Raw genomic sequence first — 19,098 nt, 5'->3', positions numbered from 1 at the left:
TGAATCTTGTAGTACGGCCCAACACCCTTCATGGCTTTCTCATCAGTAGCGGCTTCCCGGCAGTCAGTGCATGCGGCAGCTTCCTTGCCGGGGGCCTCAACTTTGGCCTTCTTGCCGGTACTAGGTGTACCAGAATTGTCAACAGTCATCAGTGCCTTATCTCTCCGCTTCTTAGTGCGCTTCTTGCTCTTCTTCTGACTGGTTGATTCATCATCATCTTTTGAATCAACATTGGTGCAATCTTCCTCTCTGGGCAACTTCCTTCCCTCCTCCATCTGAGTGCACTTATCCACTAGTGTGGAAAGCTCCTTCACAGTCTTGGGCAATCGCACGTTCATCTTGGAACGGATATGATGGTTGCGCACATTGGACTGGAAGGCAGCTATTACAGATGCCGGATGGATATTTGGGATATTCTAATGAACTTTGATGAATCCCTATAAATACTTACAAAGGGTTTCTCCTTCTTTCTGCTGGAGAAGTTGCAAATCGTTGGGCCTGCCGGGTTCCTGATGACCGCCAGTGAAAGCGCTAATGAACTCGTGGCACGGGTCAGCCCAAGACGAAATGGAGTTCTCTGGTAGGTGCATCAACGAAGACATCATGTTGGACTTGAGGGCCAAAGGGAAGTAGTTGGCGAACACCTTCTCATCTCTTCCTCCGGCAGCCCAAACAATGATGGTGTATATGCCCAGGGACTTCGCCCGGTTCAGCCGCCCATCGTACTTCTCAGGTATCTCTGGCTTGGCAGTGCGAACGGACATCCAACGGACTTGCCATAGCTCTCGTGTAAAGGCAGGGCAGCCAACCTCAAAAGGTAGGCATCAGCCAACACCGAGTGCAGGCTCGTCGATGTTGAGGCCGTCGTACCCGTCGGTCCGGCGGAGGTGGTCGCGGCGCTGCTCGACGATGCTTGTGTCTCCTCTCTGCCCATCCTCTAGGGCTCGATGTTGTCCTGGAGGTGCTCGAGGGTTAGAAGAGGCCATTGAGACATCATCGGTGTCTTTATTCTACTATGCTCGTACTGGCTCCCACGGCGGGGATTGCACCGTAGGGATGGCCCCTTCCCTGTGGTCAACATCACGAGCTGTTACTGTCGCTTGGCGAGGTCGTGGCGGACTAGCTTGCCGTGAGACCCTAGCTTCGCCAAAACCGAGCAGGATTTTGATGGTGGCACCCCATTCGTCCATCTGCTCGGCCGACAGTGGAAACTTCAACAGCAGCCGTACTTGGCATGGATGTTGATGAAGTCGATCATATCGTCGCTCAGCTCCTGACGGTGCTAGAGGTGGTAGCGCTATGCCCCCACTACTGCTGCGGGGCGACTACTTGGACATGGTGCGGCAAAAGCGCTTGAGGGTAGTGGCTCCGTCCGGCGCAGTGGCTTGGTCAGCCCGTCCTAGGGGAGGTGTACGCGCTGCGACCGCCCCTGTGGTGGGGGCGGCCGGAGGGCAGCGGTTCGCCCCGGTCTGAGCGCCGTTGCTGTTGTGCCTGTCGGTGGGGGAGAAGGGCACAGGTGAGTGGCTCCCTCACCCGTACCTTGGGGAGCGTGGCCGTCGGCGGTGCTGCTGATGTGGCTCTCCTCCGGCACCTCCTGCTCCTGCATCGGCCACGCTGGAAGTGGTGATATCTCCACCTGCTCTGACCACTTCAATTGCAGTGTCCACAACCTCGTTCACATCCACACCCCTGCATCATTAGAGGCCGCAGGCGGCGGAGCCTTCGAGGTGGGTGGATGCGCTGGAGGACCAGGCTTTTTCTTAGGCACAATGGTCGATGGCGTCGCCGAAGATGAAGATGGTGGTGAAGATGATGCACTGCGCATGCCTTCATGTTCATGCAAGCGAGCCCCCTACCTGGCGTGCCAAAGATGTCGCGGGAAACCACGACCACCTATGGGACCAGGAGGTCCCTTGCTGGTTCAGCAGGGGAACGACGCATTGCACAAAGAGCATATGAGCGTGGAGCAGTACAACAGAGATCACACGGGCAATTTACCCATGTTCGGGCCACCGTGAGGCATAGAAACCTACTCTTGCTTTGGTGGAACGGTGGTGGAAAAGGTGGTGGTGGGCATAGTACACTTTGCTCGACAAGGGTTGCCTTAGGGCAGTAGCGACTACGCGCGTATGGGGTGTGAGTTATCCAACCTTCTAACCCTTTCTACGGTTGCCATGGGCCTCCTTTTATAGATCAAGGGGTAACCACAATGGCAAAGTAGTAATTACGCACTAATAAGATAGCAAACAGTGCAATCATACCTAACTCTGCAGGCTGACAGGGCACATTAAATGCACCACTTAACGACAAATCGTTCGTTGCCCAACAAGGCTTGCCAGGCTATCTTGCCAGCTCCGTGCTCGTTCTCTTGACATGTTGCAGGATGGGTGTCAGCTATGTATTTCTCCTATAGGAAATGGCTGCCATGTGGCGAATGGCTTCCACTTAATCACTTTGCGGCTTGACACCACACTGATCGATGACGTTGGTTGTGTTGGAGAGGTTGGTGAGGCGGTTCTGCCTCCATGAGCCCCCGGCAGGGCCTGCGGGGGTGTCTTGGCTGTCTGCTTCTGGGGTGGCCTCGCCCCTTTCCGGGATCGCCTACCCGGCAAGGGAGGTTTCTTCTGTTGACGTTATCTGCTTCCTTAGCTCGTTCTTGGTCCCTCTGATCTGCATGTTGGTCCTTCGAACTCTTGGTTTCTTGTATTCTGACTTTGGCTGGTGCTTCAACCTCGTTCCCGTGCGTGTCCACAATCTGGGCAACATACCCAGGGTTTGTTGCACCGACACCCTCTGTCGGTGTCAAAACCGGCGGATCTCGGGTAGGGGGTCCCGAACTGTGCGTCTCAGGCGGATGGTAACAGGAGGCAGGGAACACGATGTCACACCCTAGCTAGTCATGCATTAGAGTGTTGCATCATGTTTACTCTTTCATCAGAAACTTGAAATGGGGATGACAGAACCCCCAGTCCCCTCTGAAACCAACTAGGGTTTACTAAAATAATTTTCAATGAACCTGAAATGCCCTTCTAAAATGCCCATCATTTTTGCCTTGGTTCAGAACCTCTGCCAAAAGTGGTGCACATTTTCCTAGGCCATCCTAGGGTTTTTGAATTAAATCATAGATATTTGAATTTAGGCATTTAAAACAATATAAAATATTTAAATGCTCAAATATCTCCAAACTAAAATGTTTCATGTTGGAAATAATCCAACTTTGGACCAGGAGTAGTTTGGTGATTTTTGGAGTTGCCTAGGTATTTTATTTAATTCAACAAAGTTGCAGATATATTAAATAAAAACAGAAAACAGAAAAGAAAGGGGAAGACTTACCTGTGCGGCCCAGCCAGCCGGCCGGCCCAGCCAGCAACCGACCCAGCCCAGCACTGTAGCTCCCCGTCGTCTTCCTCCCCACGCCCCGAAGCTGCTGCGTGCTCGCGCGCGCGCGGCCGCGCGGCCACCTCCTGCTTGCCGACGCCCTCCTGGCCGCGTGGACGACGCCCGCAGCCCGTCCCGATCCCCCCTGCTCTCTCTCACTCTCCCCGGCTCTCTCCTTCCTCTCTCTCGCTCTCTCTCTCGCTCGGCCGAACACGACCGTCGCCGCCGTTCGCCATAGCCATCGTCCCCGGCCACCCCTCGCTCCCCCGGTTAGCTCAGAAGCTCCGCCACAACTCCCTCTTCCTCCCCACCGCTCCACGGGTCCCCGGAAGCCCTGCATCGCCGCCACGTCGCCGTTCCCCTCTTCGGACTCCGACCACCGTCGCCGTCAAATTCGTCGTCTCCGGCGCGTCCCCGAGCCCGCTTCGACGCCCACTGCAACCGCGGTGAGCCCCCGGAGCGTTTCCCCCTTCTTCCCTGGTCTCTCCCGACCCCTAGGCCCTAGCTCCACCTCGACCGAGAGCTCCACGCCGCCGGCGATGTCGCCGTCGTGGCCACGGTCGCCGTAGCGCCCAACCGAGCTCACCATCGTGCTCCACACATCACCAGGAGCACGTAGAACGCACCAACGCCTCCCCAAACCCCCTGCAACACTGATCCCGACCGCACCCGAACTCCGGCCGCCGCAGCCGAGCTCGCCGCCGTCAACTCCGGCCACCCCGAGCCCAACCACCACCACCAATAGACGCGGCTCAGCCTCAGCAACACGTAGATGCCTTCCGCCGTCCATTTGGTCGCCGGAATGGCAAAAAGCACTCTCGCCGCCGTCTCGGATCTCGCCGGCGTCATGTCGCCGGTGGGGTTTGACTTGACCGACCTGGGGTTTGACCCCCCAGGGTCACTGACGCGTGGGCCCTGTCGGCCAGGTGGTTAGGTTAGCGCTAACTACTGTTAGTCAACCCCCCCTGACACTGACAGTGGGCCCCAGCGCCACTAATTAGTAATTAGGATTAATTTAAATCTGTTTAACCCCCCCTGTCACTGACGTGTGGCCCCCACACGTCAGGTTTGACTTCAACCAGCCACAGTTGACCACTGACGTCATGCTGACGTCATGCTGGCGCAATAATTATATTTCTGGATTTAAATTAAATCAGGAAATTCCAGAATATTAATTAAACTTCAAAAATTCATAACTTTTATTCTGTAACTCCAAATTGGACAAATTATATATGAAAAATGATCAGAAAAATCCAATCTATCCATCTGTACTATTTTCATGCATGATCAAACAAGTTAAATTGATGTTTTAATCAGAACAAGGAAAAGCACTTTAAAAGGCCATATTTGAATTTGAAATTTGAATCTTTGATTCAAATTTGTTCAAACCCTTCTGGTTTTAGTTGCATTAGCCCAACACACTCATATTGCCATGTTTCATGCATGCATCATATTGTTGCATATTGTTTGGTAATGTTTGTGTATCGATGTCCTTTGCGACAGGTTCTGTCCCCGAGGAGTACCGTGATTACCCTAACGAAGAACCGTATCCGTGCATCGAACCATCAGGCAAGCAACCAACCATTTGATCATATCGATACAATCCCATGTTCTCGCTCCTGCTCTCTTTTACTGCATTAAGACAACGCGATTCAAACTGCTGTGTGCTACGGTAGTTGAACCCATTTCCTCTGCATGACCTGTCATTGCCACAGTAACTAGATGAAACCCACTAGCATGTGTAGGAGTTGATTGAGCCATGTGTATGTGTTGTTCCTACCTTGCTATGCCTGCTATGCTTAGAGTCGTGTCAGGTCTGGTTCATCTGGGTGATGGGCTAGAGTGAAATGTTAATGTCGGTAATGAGAGTGGTGTGGTGAACACGATTTGGTAAAGGTATCGATGAGAGGCCATGTAGGAGTACATGGTGGGTTGTTTCATTGAAGCCGACCTTAAGCACTGAGATCTGTATGTGTGATTTAAGAATCAGCTACTACCATACATTGGGCCCTGAAATATGACCCCGCTCGACTTCTTATTCACCCTAGCTCTCTGTCCAGGAGTTGCAAGTAGTTTCTGGTGTTTGTAGCCTACTGGAGGCCGTGGACAGCGCTGACCGTAGGGGTGGGCTGTGATGCGGTAGGTACGTGGCACGGTGTACCGAATACCCGTTAGGTATCTCGGGAACCCTGTTCACATCGTTCGGGGCCGTATGGGAAACCTCGGCCGGACTCCCTGCGGATGGAACCTGAATAGGCGATAAACCTGGACTAGAGGCTTAAGTGTTTAGGTAGGTCGTGGTCTACACCCACGTCGGCTTTCGCTTGAAGTCTGCCGAGCACATGTCGTGTGCAGACGCTAAGTGGTGGAAACATGTATGACGAAGTACACCCCTGCAGGGTTAACATGATCTATTCGAATAGCCGCGTCCGCGGTAAAGGACTACTTGGTTGCCTATACAGTTCATAGACAAGTAAATGGAAACTACTAAAAGCCTCAAGATAAGAGTGAGTGCCGAGGATGGCCCTTCCGTAGGAAGACGGAGGTGGATCCTCGGTAGTGTATTGAAGTGGTGAGTAGTGGACTCGTGTGCGCAAAACTATTTCAAGTTGGAGTATCGTAGGATAGCCTAGCCAAGAGTCAAAGCTGGCTTGCTGCAATAACTCCACCAACCCTTCTTGATACTGTGCATGTATGTAGGTTCTGATGTAAGTCTTGCTGAGTACCTTTGTACTCATGTTGCTATAATCTACATTTTTACAGAAGACGCTGCAACCCCTTCTGATGGGTTCTATGTAGACGTTGACATCAACGAGTAGGCTAAAGACCCAGGTGGTGACCCTGAGCTTGTGATGGACCACGTAGTATAGTTAGGCTTCCAAGCCTCTTTTATTTTACTAGTTGTCTGTACCCAGACAAAGTACTTCCGCTGTTGGCTTGTATGACTGTATGACTTGTATGTTGGGTCGTGAGACCCGTACCTTTGTGTATGATATGTATGGCTCCCTGAGCCTTTAATAAAGTACTTGTGTCATAGAGTCATGTTGTGATGCTTCGTTGTATTTGCACATATCGAGCATATTGTGTGTATGATTGAAATGCTTGGTATGTGTGGGATCTGACTATCTAGTTGTTTATCTTTAGTAGCCTCTCTTACCGGGAAATGTCTCCTAGTGTTACCGCTGAGCCATGGTAGCTTGCTACTGCTCTGGAACACTTAGGCTGGCCGGCATGTGTCCTTCTTCGTTCCTGTGTCTGTCCCTTCGGGGAAATGTCACGCTTTGAGTACCGGAGTCCTGTTAGCCCGCTACAGCCCGGTTTACCGGAGTCCTGCTAGCCCAGTGCTACAGCCCGGACCCACTTGCTGATGACCGACACGTTCGAAGCTGGGTCATGGATGCCTGTCCCTGTAAGTCTGTGCCGCTTTGGGTTTACGACTAGTCATGTCAGCCCGGGCTCTTTATCATATGGATGCTAGCGACACTATCATATACGTGAGCCAAAAGGCGCAAACGGTCCCGGGAAAAAGGTAAGACGACACCCGTGGGGATACCGTGCGTGAGGCCGCAAAGTGATATGAGGTGTTACCAGCTAGATCGATGTGACATCGAGTCGGGGTCCTGACAGCGTTGGCATCAGAGCCGGACTGCCTGTAGGTTCTCCAAGCCAAACTGGTCGATGTTGAGTCTAGAAATTCTTTAGTTATATGTAGGGGAATTGTTTGTGGGTTGGAACGTAAGGCTCTTTTACTCCTTATACCTTATGACTTTCTGATCTGAGTCAGTCCATTCTTCTACCGGGGGTTAAGGAATTAGGATCTGTTCTCTCTATCAGGTTCACGTGTTACTAATCAGTAGTACCTTATAAGTTTGATGGTTATCAGCCTAGTTCAGTTCTACTACCACATTATGTTGTTAGAATGGTTCCAGAACTTGGATATGGTGATGTTGAGTGTGTACGAAATCCTTTGTCAAATGTCTCAAATCCTTCTTGAGCAATTACAGCTGTTATGCTGCCGAAATTTTGCTAGAAGTCCTAATGCCTTTGCATTATGATTGTGCTTTCAGATGGCCACTCGCGACCTCAATCAAGTGGTTCGCCTGACTCGATGCCTAGATGTACCCGGCCATACTGCTAAGTTGGTCAGGGTAATGACTGAGGCTGGATACCGTTGGTATCCTGAGTACACGGTCGAAGAGCAATTCCGGGACTTCAATCAAAGCCAGTATCTCTGCACTGTCAGGATATTTCCATCTTATCCTGGATCCACCGAGCCTCTTCACTGCTCCTATGGACTCGGGGTTACTATTGAGATGGCTGTGCAGGATGCCGCCTACTCTATGATGACCATTATGCGAGTCAGATCTGGTTTATTTCGGGACTCTGACTTCCGGTATATGCCAGGATCACTTCCGGGAGCACAAGGGTATCTCCAGGCTATCTATGCTGACTCCACTCAGGAGGATTCACGGACTCGCACCACTGCTGAGATGCTCGAGGATAAGGACCGTGAAAATCGGGCCTTAAGGTTAGAGCTCTTCAATACCCGTGCTGACCACTGGGCCACTTTGACTCGGTTCGCACCGGCGGTGCAAGCTGGATATTCAGATATGCGCGATCTCTATCCTGTGAGATCTGCTCTGCCAGACGTGATGGTTTGGCGTGATGTAGGAGGCATCACCCCACCTCGCGGTCCCCGCAGGCCACCGTTTGTTGGTCCACGACCTCATCCTAGTCCCTATGGACCACAAGCTCCGCGAGACCGTCTGTTTCCGGATGAACATGTGGAGCTTCCAGGCTATGGAGGTGACTTCTACGAGGACTACTACGGATCGGTCTGAGTTAGTGGTAGCATCACTAGTTCGCACTAGCTGTGTCATCTATCGTCCCGCGTGACTCGTGGGTTATGACCTAGTTTGTACTCCTTCCGGAGGTGTAGAAAAATAATGTATAGGAGCTTGGAATGCCTCCGATGAGATGTAATCCTCTTTTCACCGTATTAGTACTTTGCTTGGTCTTGTACTAAACCTGTATGGTGTGTATGACGATGGAATAAAGAAGCAGTTTCTGTATCTACCATGTCATACGGATGATCATCTTGCATTTCGAGTTATTCCTTACATTATGTGTCCTATGTCGGAATTTTACCATCCTGACTAAATCATTGTCTTGTCTACCTAGGATGGTCAACACGCGCGCTAATCCTGCTTCCCAAGAGCAGGCCGAAGGCAGTGAAGCCAGGAATGAAAATCTGCCTCATCCTCCTTCACTAGCCGAGGTGATGATGGAAGCTGAGAGAAACAAGCGGGAGACAAACCGTTTGTTGGAGCGTATTGAACAGAATACAGCACACCATCAGAGGGCTAACGTGGTGTCACTCAGTGATTTTATCAAATTGCATCCACCCACGTTCCACCACTCCGTCGAGCCTCTCGACGCCGATGACTGGCTTCGCAGTATCTCTCACAAACTGCGTTCTGCGTTGGTAGCGGAGGCTGACAAGGTCACCTTTGCTGCATATCATCTTGAAGGCCCCGCCAGTCTATGGTGGGAGAATTATGGAGCCATGCGCCCAGCGGGCCATGTCACTACTTGGGCTGAGTTCAGCGAAGCTTTCCGTGAACATCACATTCCGGAGGGTCTCATGGACCGTAAGCGTGAAGAATTTTGCAATTTCACCCAAGGCCGACTTTCTGTGGATGTCTATAGCAGGGAGTTTGGTAATCTTGCACGATATGCAACCGAGGAAGTTTCTACTGACGCCAAGAAGCAAGCAAGGTTCCGCAAGGGCCTTAGTCCTGAGCTTCGCCGCGACCTCCGTCTGCATGAGTGCACATCTTTTTCGAAACTTGTCAACAAAGCCATCAGTGCTGAAACTGGTCAGACTGACTATGACGCAACACGCAAGCATGGACGTGACATGGGTTCCTCATCCGGTGCTGGTCCTCAGAAGCGCCGCGTGTGGGTACCCAACACTGCCTTGCCACCCAGGTTCACACCGAGGCCATCTTTCCAGGCGCCTCGCCTCGCTCAACAGTCTGCTCCAGCCAAGCCCTATGGGGGTCCAACCAATAATGCTCCTCCACGTACCAGTTCCGTGACTTGTTTCAAGTGTGGGGAATCTGGTCACTATATGCGTGAGTGTCCCCAGACCAACCCCAATCAATCTGCTAAAGCTGTTGGCCGTGGCAAGCCGACAGGGAAGGTGTTCCATGCTAAACCGGTCACCGCTTCACGTGGCCATGTCAACTGTATCTCTGCCGAAGAAGCTCAAGAAGATCCCAACGTCGTTCTCGGTACGCTTCTTGTTAATTGCCACCCGGCATCTGTTCTTTTCGATACAGGAGCCTCTCATTCTTTTATATCTGAAAATTATGCTCGTTTGCATAACGTTGCATTCTGTGACTTGCCATCCTCCATGGTAATTCAAACTCCGGGATCCAAATGGCAAACTTCTAGAGTAAGCCATGGAAATGAAATCCAAGTCGATAGACTTGTTTTCCTTGCATCTTTGATAGCCCTTAAATCTTCAGATATTAATGTCATTTTGGGTATGGACTGGATGTCAGCTCATCAAGCCAAAATTGATTGCTTCTCTAGGACTGTTCAACTCACCCATCCTTCGGGGAAGATAGTCAATGTTTTGACTCGAATAGCCAAGCGACAATTATATTCTCTTAACGCCAGCCCTTTGCCAGACCTTGAGGACGTTCCGGTAGTCCGTGACTTCCCGGATGTCTTTCCAGAGGAATTGCCAGGTGTCCCACCTGACAGGGATGTTGAGTTCGTAATAGACCTCATTCCAGGAACCGTTCCGATTGCTAGAAGACCTTATAAGATGGCACCCCTAGAACTAGCCGAGCTTAAGAAACAACTCGATGAATCCTTGAAAAAGGGTTTCATCCGACCTAGTTCATCTCCGTGGGCTTGCCCCGTTCTATTCGTCAAGAAGAAGGATGGTACGGACCGGATGGTTGTAGATTACCGACCTGTCAATTTGGTCACAATCAAGAACAAATATCCACTTCCCAGGATCAACGACCTGTATGATCAGCTCGCTGGATCCTCAGTCTTCTCCAAGATGGATTTGAGGTTGGGCTACCATCAAATCAAAATCAGAAACGGGGACATTCCTAAAACGGCCTTTGTTACTCGTTATGGCCAATACGAGTACACCGTTATGTCCTTCGGATTAACCAATGCCCCAGCCACCTTTTCTCGGTTAATGAACTCAATCTTCATGGAGTATTTGGATAAATTCGTCGTAGTTTATCTCGATGATATACTCATCTACTCCAAGAACGAGGAAGAACATGCCGAACATCTAAGGCTAGTGTTAAAGAAACTTCGAGAGCATCGCCTTTATGCCAAATTTTCTAAATGTGAATTCTGGTTGCCAGAAGTGACCTATCTGGGTCATGTAATATCTGGTAAAGGTATTGCTGTTAACCCTGAGCGAGTTCAAGCCGTCCTTAATTGGACTCCACCTGAATCGGTCAAGCAAGTTCGGAGTTTTCTAGGCTTAGCGAGCTATTGTCGTCGCTTTGTCGAGAACTTCTCCAAGGTTGCCAAACCTCTAACCGAACTCCTCAAGAAAGATAAGAAGTTCGAATGGACTCCACAATGTGAGCACAGCTTTCAGGAACTGAAAAGACGCCTGACTTCTGCTCCCGTGCTGGTACCGCCAGACTTCTCCAAGGACTTTGTTATCTACTGCGACGCCTCGCGACAAGGACTAGGTTGCATTCTCATGCAAGATCGACACGTAATTGCCTACGCTTCACGGCAGTTGCACCCACATGAGGAGAATTATCCTACTCATGATTTGGAACTTGCAGCCGTAGTCTATGCACTTAAGACCTGGCGACATTACCTCCTCGGTAATCGTTGCGAAATATTCACTGATCACCAAAGTCTGAAGTATATTTTCACCCAACCGGATTTGAATCTCAGGCAGAGACGTTGGGTTGAATTGATCACAGACTTCGACTTAGGGATAACCTATACCCCAGGGAAAGCCAACGTCATGGCTGATGCGCTAAGTCGTAAATCTTATTGTAACAACCTGATGTTACAACAAAGTCAACCGCTTCTCCATGATGAATTTCGGAAGCTTAACCTTCACGTTGTACCTCAAGGTTTTCTTTCCACCTTGGTGGCAAAACCTACCCTTACGGATCAAATCATCGCTGCCCAAAAGCGAGATAAGGGAATATCTAAAATCAAAGAGAACATTGCTAGCGGAGGTGCTAGTTGTTTCTCCACAAATGATCATGGTGCTGTGTACTTTGAGAACCGTCTAGTGGTTCCCAAGAACCAGCATCTACGGCAGTTGATCCTTAAAGAAGCTCATGAATCTCCTCTCACTATTCATCCCGGTAGTACTAAAATGTATCAGGACCTACGCCAGAGGTTCTGGTGGACTAGGATGAAGAGAGAAATTGCTCAGTATATTGCAAATTGCGACGTCTGTCGCCGTGTAAAAGCAGAGCATCAACGGCCTGCTGGCACCCTTCAACCCTTAGCTATTCCTGAATGGAAATGGGATAAAATTGGTATGGATTTCATTACCGGTTTTCCCAGGACCAAAAGAGGGAATAATGCCATTTTCGTCGTGGTCGATCGTCTTTCCAAGGTAGCTCATTTCTTACCTGTTCGTGAGAGTATAACCGCTAGCCAGCTGGCAGACTTATACATCTCCCGAATAGTGTCCCTCCATGGTGTTCCTTTGGAAATCAATTCGGATCGAGGAAGTCTTTTCACCTCTCGATTTTGGGAAAGTTTCCAAAATGCTATGGGAACCCGTCTCTCCTTTAGCACCGCTTTCCACCCTCAGTCAAGTGGTCAAGTGGAACGCGTCAACCAAATTCTAGAAGACATGCTTCGAGCCTCTGTTATCTCTTTCGGAATGGACTGGGAGAAGTGCCTTCCATTTGCCGAATTCGCTTACAACAACAGCTATCAATCTAGCTTGGGTAAAGCCCCTTTCGAAGTTCTCTATGGACGACGATGTCGAACACCCCTTAACTGGTCAGAGACCGGGGAAAGACAATTCTTTGGCCCGGATATGATTCAGGAAGCAGAAGAACAAGTTCGTATCGTTCGTGAAAAGTTGAAAACAGCCCAATCTCGTCAAAAGAGTCAATATGACCGAAAACATAAGGCTATGACTTTCGAGGTTGACGAGAAGGCTTATCTTCGGGTCACCCCTCTGAAGGGAACCCATCGTTTCGGTATCAAAGGCAAATTGGCTCCTCGTTACATTGGACCTTTTCGCATTCTTGCCAAACGAGGAGAAGTTGCCTACCAGTTGGAACTACCTCCGCACCTCTCCAGAGTTCACGATGTCTTCCACGTCTCTCAACTCAGGCGTTGCTTCTCGGATCCTATCCGTGAAGTGGACCACGAAACGCTTGATCTCCAAGATAATCTTACATATCGAGAGTACCCCATTCGTATCCTCGATCAAGCCGAACGTACCACGCGACGTCATAATATCAAGTTTCTCAAGGTTCAATGGTCGCACCATTCTGAGGATGAAGCAACTTGGGAAAGGGAGGATCGTCTTCGACTCGAGTATCCCGCCTTCTTCTCGGAGGAACCCAAATCTCGGGACGAGATTCTTTTGAGTGGGGGTGAGTTGTCACACCCTAGCTAGTCATGCATTAGAGTGTTGCATCATGTTTACTCTTTCATCAGAAACTTGAAATGGGGATGACAGAACCCCCAGTCCCCTCTGAAACCAACTAGGGTTTACTAAAATAATTTTCAATGAACCTGAAATGCCCTTCTAAAATGCCCATCATTTTTGCCTTGGTTCAGAACCTCTGCCAAAAGTGGTGCACATTTTCCTAGGCCATCCTAGGGTTTTTGAATTAAATCATAGATATTTGAATTTGGGCATTTAAAACAATATAAAATATTTAAATGCTCAAATATCTCCAAACTAAAATGTTTCATGTTGGAAATAATCCAACTTTGGACCAGGAGTAGTTTGGTGATTTTTGGAGTTGCCTAGGTATTTTATTTAATTCAACAAAGTTGCAGATATATTAAATAAAAACAGAAAACAGAAAAGAAAGGGGAAGACTTACCTGTGCGGCCCAGCCAGCCGGCCGGCCCAGCCAGCAACCGACCCAGCCCAGCACTGTAGCTCCCCGTCGTCTTCCTCCCCACGCCCCGAAGCTGCTGCGTGCTCGCGCGCGCGCGGCCGCGCGGCCACCTCCTGCTTGCCGACGCCCTCCTGGCCGCGTGGACGACGCCCGCAGCCCGTCCCGATCCCCCCTGCTCTCTCTCACTCTCCCCGGCTCTCTCCTTCCTCTCTCTCGCTCTCTCTCTCGCTCGGCCGAACACGACCGTCGCCGCCGTTCGCCATAGCCATCGTCCCCGGCCACCCCTCGCTCCCCCGGTTAGCTCAGAAGCTCCGCCACAACTCCCTCTTCCTCCCCACCGCTCCACGGGTCCCCGGAAGCCCTGCATCGCCGCCACGTCGCCGTTCCCCTCTTCGGACTCCGACCACCGTCGCCGTCAAATTCGTCGTCTCCGGCGCGTCCCCGAGCCCGCTTCGACGCCCACTGCAACCGCGGTGAGCCCCCGGAGCGTTTCCCCCTTCTTCCCTGGTCTCTCCCGACCCCTAGGCCCTAGCTCCACCTCGACCGAGAGCTCCACGCCGCCGGCGATGTCGCCGTCGTGGCCACGGTCGCCGTAGCGCCCAACCGAGCTCACCATCGTGCTCCACACATCACCAGGAGCACGTAGAACGCACCAACGCCTCCCCAAACCCCCTGCAACACTGATCCCGACCGCACCCGAACTCCGGCCGCCGCAGCCGAGCTCGCCGCCGTCAACTCCGGCCACCCCGAGCCCAACCACCACCACCAATAGACGCGGCTCAGCCTCAGCAACACGTAGATGCCTTCCGCCGTCCATTTGGTCGCCGGAATGGCAAAAAGCACTCTCGCCGCCGTCTCGGATCTCGCCGGCGTCATGTCGCCGGTGGGGTTTGACTTGACCGACCTGGGGTTTGACCCCCCAGGGTCACTGACGCGTGGGCCCTGTCGGCCAGGTGGTTAGGTTAGCGCTAACTACTGTTAGTCAACCCCCCCTGACACTGACAGTGGGCCCCAGCGCCACTAATTAGTAATTAGGATTAATTTAAATCTGTTTAACCCCCCCTGTCACTGACGTGTGGCCCCCACACGTCAGGTTTGACTTCAACCAGCCACAGTTGACCACTGACGTCATGCTGACGTCATGCTGGCGCAATAATTATATTTCTGGATTTAAATTAAATCAGGAAATTCCAGAATATTAATTAAACTTCAAAAATTCATAACTTTTATTCTGTAACTCCAAATTGGACAAATTATATATGAAAAATGATCAGAAAAATCCAATCTATCCATCTGTACTATTTTCATGCATGATCAAACAAGTTAAATTGATGTTTTAATCAGAACAAGGAAAAGCACTTTAAAAGGCCATATTTGAATTTGAAATTTGAATCTTTGATTCAAATTTGTTCAAACCCTTCTGGTTTTAGTTGCATTAGCCCAACACACTCATATTGCCATGTTTCATGCATGCATCATATTGTTGCATATTGTTTGGTAATGTTTGTGTATCGATGTCCTTTGCGACAGGTTCTGTCCCCGAGGAGTACCGTGATTACCCTAACGAAGAACCGTATCCGTGCATCGAACCATCAGGCAAGCAACCAACCATTTGATCATATCGATACAATCCCATGTTCTCGCTCCTGCTCTCTTTTACTGCATTAAGACAACGCGATTCAAACTGCTGTGTGCTACGGTAGTTGAACCCATTTCCTCTGCATGACCTGTCATTGCCACAGTAACTAGATGAAACCCACTAGCATGTGTAGGAGTTGATTGAGCCATGTGTATGTGTTGTTCCTACCTTGCTATGCCTGCTATGCTTAGAGTCGTGTCAGGTCTGGTTCATCTGGGTGATGGGCTAGAGTGAAATGTTAATGTCGGTAATGAGAGTGGTGTGGTGAACACGATTTGGTAAAGGTATCGATGAGAGGCCATGTAGGAGTACATGGTGGGTTGTTTCATTGGAGCCGACCTTAAGCACTGAGATCTGTATGTGTGATTTAAGAATCAGCTACTACCATACATTGGGCCCTGAAATATGACCCCGCTCGACTTCTTATTCACCCTAGCTCTCTGTCCAGGAGTTGCAAGTAGTTTCTGGTGTTTGTAGCCTACTGGAGGCCGTGGACAGCGCTGACCGTAGGGGTGGGCTGTGATGCGGTAGGTACGTGGCACGGTGTACCGAATACCCGTTAGGTATCTCGGGAACCCTGTTCACATCGTTCGGGGCCGTATGGGAAACCTCGGCCGGACTCCCTGCGGATGGAACCTGAATAGGCGATAAACCTGGACTAGAGGCTTAAGTGTTTAGGTAGGTCGTGGTCTACACCCACGTCGGCTTTCGCTTGAAGTCTGCCGAGCACATGTCGTGTGCAGACGCTAAGTGGTGGAAACATGTATGACGAAGTACACCCCTGCAGGGTTAACATGATCTATTCGAATAGCCGCGTCCGTGGTAAAGGACTACTTGGTTGCCTATACAGTTCATAGACAAGTAAATGGAAACTACTAAAAGCCTCAAGATAAGAGTGAGTGCCGAGGATGGCCCTTCCGTAGGAAGACGGAGGTGGATCCTCGATAGTGTATTGAAGTGGTGAGTAGTGGACTCGTGTGCGCAAAACTATTTCAAGTTGGAGTATCGTAGGATAGCCTAGCCAAGAGTCAAAGCTGGCTTGCTGCAATAACTCCACCAACCCTTCTTGATACTGTGCATGTATGTAGGTTCTGATGTAAGTCTTGCTGAGTACCTTTGTACTCATGTTGCTATAATCTACATTTTTACAGAAGACACTGCAACCCCTTCTGATGGGTTCTATGTAGACGTTGACATCAACGAGTAGGCTAAAGACCCAGGTGGTGACCCTGAGCTTGTGATGGACCACGTAGTATAGTTAGGCTTCCAAGCCTCTTTTATTTTACTAGTTGTCTGTACCCAGACAAAGTACTTCCGCTGTTGGCTTGTATGACTGTATGACTTGTATGTTGGGTCGTGAGACCCGTACCTTTGTGTATGATATGTATGGCTCCCTGAGCCTTTAATAAAGTACTTGTGTCATAGAGTCATGTTGTGATGCTTCGTTGTATTTGCACATATCGAGCATATTGTGTGTATGATTGAAATGCTTGGTATGTGTGGGATCTGACTATCTAGTTGTTTATCTTTAGTAGCCTCTCTTACCGGGAAATGTCTCCTAGTGTTACCGCTGAGCCATGGTAGCTTGCTACTGCTCTGGAACACTTAGGCTGGCCGGCATGTGTCCTTCTTCGTTCCTGTGTCTGTCCCTTCGGGGAAATGTCATGCTTTGAGTACCGGAGTCCTGTTAGCCCGCTACAGCCCGGTTTACCGGAGTCCTGCTAGCCCAGTGCTACAGCCCGGACCCACTTGCTGATGACCGACACGTTCGAAGCTGGGTCATGAATGCCTGTCCCTGTAAGTCTGTGCCACTTTGGGTTTACGACTAGTCATGTCAGCCCGGGCTCTTTATCATATGGATGCTAGCGACACTATCATATACGTGAGCCAAAAGGCGCAAACGGTCCCGGGAAAAGGTAAGACGACACCCGTGGGGATACCGTGCGTGAGGCCGCAAAGTGATATGAGGTGTTACCAGCTAGATCGATGTGACATCGAGTCGGGGTCCTGACAGCGTTGGCATCAGAGCCGGACTGCCTGTAGGTTCTCCAAGCCAAACTGGTCGATGTTGAGTCTAGAAATTCTTTAGTTATATGTAGGGGAATTGTTTGTGGGTTGGAACGTAAGGCTCTTTTTACTCCTTATACCTTATGACTTTCTGATCTGAGTCAGTCCATTCTTCCACCGGGGGTTAAGGAATTAGGATCTGTTCTCTCTATCAGGATCACGTGTTACTAATCAGTAGTACCTTATAAGTTTGATGGTTACAAGCCTAGTTCAGTTCTACTACCACATTGTGTTGCCAACATGGTTTCAGAACTTTGATATGATGATGTTGAGTGTGTACGAAATCCTTTGTCAAATGTCTCAAAATCCTTTTTGAGCATTTACAGCTGTTATGCTGTCGAAATTTTGCTAGAAATTCTAATGCCTTTGCATTATGATTATGCTTTCAGATGGCCACTCGCGACCTCAATCAAGTGGTTCGCCTGACTCGATGCCTAGATGTACCCGGCCATACTGCTAAGTTGGTCAGGGTAATGACTGAGGCTGGATACCGCTGGTATCCTGAGTACACGGTCGAAGAGCAATTCCGGGACTTCAATCAAAGCCAGTATCTCTGCACTGTCAGGATATTTCCATCTTATCCTGGATCCACTGAGCCTCTTCACTGCTCCTATGGACTCGGGGTTACTATTGAGATGGCTGTGCAGGATGCCGCCTACTCCATGATGACCATTATGCGAGTCAGATCTGGTTTATTTCGGGACTCTGATTTCCGGTATATGCCAGGATCACTTCCGGGAGCACAAGGATATCTCCAAGCTATTTATGCTGATTCCACTCAGGAGGATTCACGAACTCGCACCACTGCTGAGATGCTCGAGGTTAAGGATCGTGAAAATCGGGCCTTAAGGTTAGAGCTCTTCAATACCCGTGCTGACCACTGGGCCACTTTGACTCGGTTCGCACCGGCGGTGCAAGCTGGATTCTCAGATATGCGCGATCTCTATCCTGTGAGATCTGCTCTGCCTGACGTGATGGTTTGGCGTGATGTAGGAGGCATCACCCCACCTCGCGGTCCCCGCAGGCCACCGTTTGTTGGTCCAAGGCCTCATCCTAGCCCCTATGGTCCACAAGCTCCGCGAGATCATCTGTTTCCGGATGAACATGTTGAGCTTCCAGGCTATGGAGGTGACTTTTATGAGGACTACTACGGATCGGTCTGAGTTAGGGGTAGTATCCCTAGTTTGCACTAGCTGTGTCATCTATCGTTCCGCGTGACTCGTGGGATATGACCTAGTTTGTACTCTTTCCGGAGTTGTAGAAAAATAATGTATAGGAGTTTGGAATGCCTCCGATGAGATGTAATCCCTTTTCACCGTAATAGTACTTCGTTTGGTCTTGTACTAAACCTTGTATGGTGTGTATGACGATGGAATAAAAGAAGCAGTTTCTGTATCTACCATGTCATACGGATGATCATCTTGCATTCCGAGTTATTCCTCACATTATGTATTCCTATGTCGGAATTTTATCATTCTGACTAAATCTTTGTCTTGTTTACCTAGGATGGTCAACACGCGCGCCAACCCTGCTTCTCAAGAGCAGGCCGAAGGCAGTGAAGCCAGGAATGAAAATCTGCCTCATCCTCCTTCACTAGCCGAGGTGATGATGGAAGCTGAGAGAAACAAGCGGGAGACAAACCGTTTGTTGGAGCGTATTGAACAGAATACAGCACACCATCAGAGGGCTAACGTGGTGTCACTTAGTGATTTTATCAAATTGCATCCACCCACGTTCCACCACTCCGTCGAGCCTCTCGACGCTGATGACTGGCTTCGCAGTATTTCTCACAAGCTGCGTTCCGCGCTGGTAGCGGAGGCTGACAAGGTCACCTTTGCCGCATATCATCTTGAAGGCCCCGCCAGTCTATGGTGGGAGAATTATGGAGCTATGCGCCCAGCG

The sequence above is a fragment of the Triticum aestivum genome, chromosome 4A (assembly GCF_018294505.1).
Source record: "Triticum aestivum cultivar Chinese Spring chromosome 4A, IWGSC CS RefSeq v2.1, whole genome shotgun sequence".
NCBI lineage: Eukaryota > Viridiplantae > Streptophyta > Magnoliopsida > Poales > Poaceae > Triticum > Triticum aestivum.
Note: the sequence above shows the minus strand (reverse complement) of the source record.